At 36.8% G+C, this 6,141-nt stretch overlaps 1 long non-coding RNA gene across 1 annotated transcript; it reads left to right on the top strand.

The window, feature by feature from the left end:
* The first annotated feature begins 3,975 nt into the window (after positions 1-3,975).
* Positions 3,976-5,052, top strand: LOC109217612. The gene is made up of 3 exons (XR_002066661.1): positions 3,976-4,184; positions 4,344-4,368; positions 4,517-5,052. It is a non-coding gene; the product is annotated as an uncharacterized LOC109217612 (long non-coding RNA).
* Positions 5,053-6,141: the final 1,089 nt, after the last annotated feature.

Here is a 6,141-nt window from a genome sequence, read left to right as displayed (position 1 = left end):
CAAGGGAACGATGCCCAATCGAAAACAATCGAAATATAGCAAAAATCTCGAAACTAGCAAAACCCGAGCCCCGGGCCCACTTCTCGAAAAATTACAAAACTCACATTACCGGATTCCTCGTCTCGCCATGAGTCCATACATATCAAGTTTACCAAAATCGGAGTTCAAATGCCCTTTCAAATCCCAAATTTTCATTTCAAAAACCAAGCCCTAGTTCTTCCAATTTTTACACAAATTTCCAAGAATTAAAGGTTGATTCTTCAATAAAAATGACGTTTCTAGGTCCGAGACTTACCTCCAATTGATTCCCGTCAAAATCCTCTTCAATCTCTACCAAAAAGCTCTTAAGGTGGTCAACAATGGAGGAAATCATCCCAAGCTCGCGGATGAAATATTGAATAAAAACCCTCCTAAACAGTCCAGTTTTCGCTTCTGCGGTCCCCACGCCTGCTTCCGCGTGACCGCTTCTGCGGTCCTTGTCCGCTTAAGCGGAAATTCATTAAATCACAAGGGTCGCTTCTGCGACACAATTTCTCGCTTCTGCGAAGTCTCACCTCCAAGCCCAAACCGCTTCTGTGACTTCTTGTCCGCTCCTGCGGACTCGCTTAGGCGAAAATACTTCCGCTTCTGCGGAACTGCTCAACCTCATCCTATTCCGCACCCGCGATGCTTTCTCCGCTTCCGTGCAACCGCATCTGCGGTCTCCTTTCCGCAGATGCGGAAATACCTGCTGCAGCCAAGAACCTGCAATTACCAACTTCAAATTTTCTTCCAATGGCCACCCGAAATCACCCCGAGGCCCTCGGGACCTCAACCAAAAGCACCAACATGTCTTAAAACATTATTCAAACTTGCTCCAATCAACGAAACACCTCAACTAACACTAAAATCATTGAATTACATCGGATTCAATCCTAAGTTTCTTAAAAACTTCCGAAATACGCATTTGATCGAAAACCCGCTCAAAACACCTCCGAATGGTCTGAAATTTTGCACACATATCCAAAATCACCTAACAAAGCTACAACAACTCTCGGAATTCCATTCCGACCCTCGGATCAAAATCTTACCTATCAATCGGAACTCGCCGAAATACTAACTTTGCCAATTCATGCCTAATTCTACACCGAACCTCCAAACTCAATTCCGATCACACTCCTAAGTCACAATTCACCTCCCGAAGCTAACCGAATCACCGGAAACCACATCCGAGCCTCCTAACTCATAAGACAACGTCCGGTTGACTTCTCCAACTTAAGCCTTCCTTAAAAAGACTAAGTGTCTCATTTTCTACCAAAACCAATCCAAATCAACTCTAACACGCCAAACACTGATAATGAAACATGAAGAAGCATGAAATGGGGGAAATGAAGCAGTAACACATGAGACGACGGGTCGGGTCGTTACACATGTCTATAGGGTTTAAGGTTCTTAATTATGAAACCTCTTAACTTGTATATTTGTCTTGCATGCATTTGTTGCTTAAGTGTGGAGGCAAACTTGAGCCTTAACTGCCTATATGAAGTCCAATGTATTTTTGTATGTCGCCTAGTTTTGACATTTCTGAGTAGCCTAAGTGAGGTCTAAATCCACCCAAATAGAGGTCCAATACCTTCTAGACCATAGGTATGGGACGGGTAGTGCACGCATAGGGTATGACTTAGAATTGAATTAGAACACTTTTAGGTAACAACTTTAACATAGTAATCGGGTAGCAGAAGATGATAGTGTGTGTCCGCTGAATAATATGAGTAACTCTCTATTCTAAGGGAGTTGCGAAGTATTATTTATATTGCACGGGGTGATCCTTTAGGCTAAAAAACTTAGGATCCCCCCTCCCCCCCTTTTTTTCCTTCTTCATGTGTGGTTATTAGATCTAAATAATTGTATCCCTATATTGGTACTAAGACTTGTACTAACCTTGTTGTAATAAAATTCTTTGACTTCTGAATTCCCTTTATTTATTTGATCACCTAGTTTAAATGTAATCCACATAATCTTATGTTCGGCCGGGACCCACAGTTGTGAACCTCGAAGAGTGCCTAACACCTTCTCTTTGAGATAATTTGAGCCCTTACCCTATCTTTGGTGAGACGAACTAGTTAAAATAGATTTATTTGCAAATAGTTGCCCTAATGCATCTTAAAATCCTTAGGTGACGACTCTCCTCTTTTAAATACCTCCTTAAAAAGAGTTGTCAAACATCAAAACACACATCCGTGAGAAAACGGGGCGCGACAAATAGCCTTACGCCTAGCTCCCCTCTTTCCCCTTTGTGTTCGCGTCGCCTTGGCCGCATTCGCGAAAACTTGTCCTGTTCCTGCATCGCATTCGCGAAGGACAAACCCAGCAGCCCCTAAAATTCCTCTTCGCGAATGCGGGACTTCCTTCGCGTTCGTGAAGAAGGAAACCAGACACCAGCAACATCAGTTCCAAAACAGCTCCGATTGATCCGAGACCACCCCGAAACACACCCGAGGCCCCGTCCAATCACACAAACCAGTCCCATAACATAACATGGACCTGCTCGAGGCCTCAAATCACATCAAAAAACATCAAAATCATGAATCACTCCCCAATTCAAACTTAATAAACTTTAGAACTTCAAACTTCAACATTCGATGCCGAAACCTATCAAATCACGTCCGATTTACCTCAAATTTTACACACAAGTGACATTCGATATTACAGGCCCATTCCAACTTCCAAAATCAAAATCTGACCCCGATATCAAAAGTTCCTCTCCGAGTCAAACATATCAAAAACTTTAAATTTCTAACATTCACCAAATGGCCCCGGAATGACTTATGGACCTCCAAATCCATATCTGGATGCGCTCCTAATACAAGAATCACCATACGGAGCTATTCCCAAACCCGGAATCCCAAACAAATATCGATAATATTGAAATACACTTCATCCCTTATGAAATTATTCCAAAATGCCAACTTACACAATAGGCGCCAAAACGCTCCCGGGTAATCCAAAACCCGATACGGACATATGGTTAAGTCCAAAATCATCATACAGACCTGTTGGGACCTTCAAATCCTGATTCCGAGGTCGTTGTCTAAAAAATCAAACCTTAGTCAATTTTCCCAACTTAAAGCTTCCGAAACGAGAATTTTGTTTTCAAATCAACTCTTCCGAAATTCAATTCCGACCACACGTACAAGTCATAATACCTGAAGTGAAGCTATTCATGGCCTCAAACCGCCAACCGCCATGCTAGAGCTCAAAACGATCGGTCTGGTCGTTACAGTGTAAAAACTTAAGATTCAAAATATTAAGTTGCATTCAAAAGATTGAACTACTTAAGATTTGAATTTCTGAAAGTTGCATTTGAAAGATAGAAGAGCTTCAAATTTGATTTTTGAAGTTGCATCGAAGATATTAAACTACTTCAGATTCAAATTTCTGAAGTTGCATTTGAAAGATAGAGAATTTAAGATTTGATTTCTGAAGTTGCATTGAAGAGATTGAAATACTTAAGATTCGAACGGGTACAGTTTGTGCAATGCGAGTATAACTTCAATGGTGTCCCCAAAAGTAGGTATATATGATAATACCCACTTGTAAACGACCAAAGACCCTAAACTATATTTATTAGTGGCCAGTTTTGTGGCCTTGTATTTAGAAGTTGACAATTTTTTTAAGATAAAGATCCATGATTTGAAAATCAGATTTTAAATTTTGAACTACGGAACATGTGATCACGTTCAATATTTAGACAATTGGTCTAATTATGTAAAAGTGGTCTACATCTAAATACAAGGCGATAAAAGTGATTACTGATATGAGTCATCTGGTACGTCAGCAATACGTAATAGGCCTTCGGACTAACAATTAAAATATATCCATTTGGAGAAAGATACTACTTGCTCTACAAATAATCTTTATCGAATTCAGAAAATATAATTCGTTAAATTTAAGTAGATTTAGATGACGATATGTAATTAAGAAGATGTTATCCTATAATTAAATTCCTCTACTATATAAAGACCACCAAGTCATATCAAACTCTCATTCCTCACCACAAGCAAAAATCTTAAGTAATTATGCAAGAAGAAAGTTGTTCATGATAATGGTTGGCATCAAGAAAAAGAAAACCAATTCTACATGATAGCATGGTTTCTTTTTCTTTTATTCTTTTAACTCAATTGAATCAATGAATCACCATGATGGTATATATTCTTATTCTATCCCCTCCCCCAAGAAAAACAAGACAAATTAATATATATATATATATATATATATATATATATATATATATATATATATATATATATTCATCGTTTTATTATTTTGTATTGCAAACTAAGATCTTCTTATTTTGTTCTCAGGATTTGGAGTTTTAGTGTCTGCGAGGTAATTATCTATTCTAGTTGATTTGTATTGATCTAGGTACATGTAAATATCTGTAAATATTTTTTGTATTTTTGATTCTTTGTTTTGTTGTAATATTTTTTTTTGAAGTGGATATGTTTTACTTAACAAAGTAAATCTCATATTTCAGGTCTGGAAATATATAGCTAGGATAATATAATAAAGGCAACAAGCTCCATCCATATGGATCTGACCCAACGGATGAGAGATTATCCAACGTGATCTTATAATCCTTTTCTTTTGGGACGATCCAGAAGAGAGAACTGAGAGATGGCCCTGAGGGCGACAAATAGAGGTCAAATTGTTACACAGTTTAATCACATAGTTTGATTTCTAAAGACGTTTTGACCGATGATATCCACTTGAACCTCTGATGTTCTTATTAATTACATGTATTTAAAAACAAAGGCTAAGAGATGCATTGGCAAAATGTACCTCTTTTCTATACAAGATTGCTATGAGAATCCTAGTAGTCCATGGAAGAAGTATATTTAGTAGTCCTGTCTTAGGTACCCTTGATCACCTTTATTAAACAATATATGATATTGTAAAATATTTATGTGTCATTGTAAATTAGAAAAAATATTTTTCTACCTTGTAATATCGCGATGAAAATACAATATATGTAATATCATTAGATGCTATGACAATTCTTTGTTGGAAAAATAAATGTTGTCATCAAATAAGGAGTTTCTTATTGCGATATCAATATTCTAGAAGCTCACATTTAAACAAGGGCTTCCTAGAAAAACTTCTTATATGCGGTGTCAAATTATTATAATTAAACGCTTTATTATTAAATATTCATGAAAGCCCTATACTAAAGTTCACCTTGAATGGTAGAGATTAAAGTGAAATAGAGAAATCCAAATAAGAATCCTTGTGAATTGGGGTATCCAAATTCAACATTTAAATAAATTATTTTTTAAGAAATAAATCAAAATTCTGACCATTTTGGTGGTGTTGTTGTCTGCGTATGTGTATGAGTAGCACAATTCTAGATCTAGGAAAGCTTAGTTAAAAATAGACCACTTAATCAAAATTAACTGCTTGGATTTAGAACTTAAGGTCGCACTTGGACGAAAAATACTGCGAAAACATTGTCTTATTTTCAGTGACCAGCTAATGTGAAATGACAATAGACTAATTAAGCTATTCAATTTTATTTTTGAGTAATTTTCTGTTATTTTCTTAATCTTTAAGGGTTGGAAAATAATAACCTTCTTAAACAACATTTTCCGGCGAGTTAGAAGAATAAAGAATTCTTGTCGTGTATAAGGTTCTTCAATCGACAATGCATAAACGACGTGTTTATAGTTGTTGAAAAGATGTCTATGGACGACAAGTTAACATCGTCCAAGCATTCCAAGTTCATATGCCAACCAGCCCTACATAAAAATGGTTTAATATACTTATCTTTGCCCTTACACGGAGTAACCAATTGGCAATAAAATACCCATAAAATCACTACAATCTTCAATTTTATGTATTTAAAAAAAAAAAAAAAAAAAAAGTCAAACATGTGCATACCAAAGTTTGAAGTAGGATAAGCACTTTAAGGTAATAGGATGATGAAAATTAACATTTACATGGTTCAAATACCTTGTTGGCCCAAGTAAAGTTTGTTTTGATGATTGACAAAGAAATTCAAGCATGAACCAGGTCCATGCACAATGTACACAGACACGAACAGATTCGAGCAGAATGCATGCAAGTGAAGGAGATAAGCTTAAGTGATTATATCTGATATCTCCT

The sequence above is a fragment of the Nicotiana attenuata genome, unplaced genomic scaffold (assembly GCF_001879085.1).
Source record: "Nicotiana attenuata strain UT unplaced genomic scaffold, NIATTr2, whole genome shotgun sequence".
NCBI classification, from domain to species: Eukaryota; Viridiplantae; Streptophyta; class Magnoliopsida; order Solanales; family Solanaceae; genus Nicotiana; species Nicotiana attenuata.
Note: the sequence above shows the minus strand (reverse complement) of the source record. Positions and strands in the feature narration are given on the sequence as shown.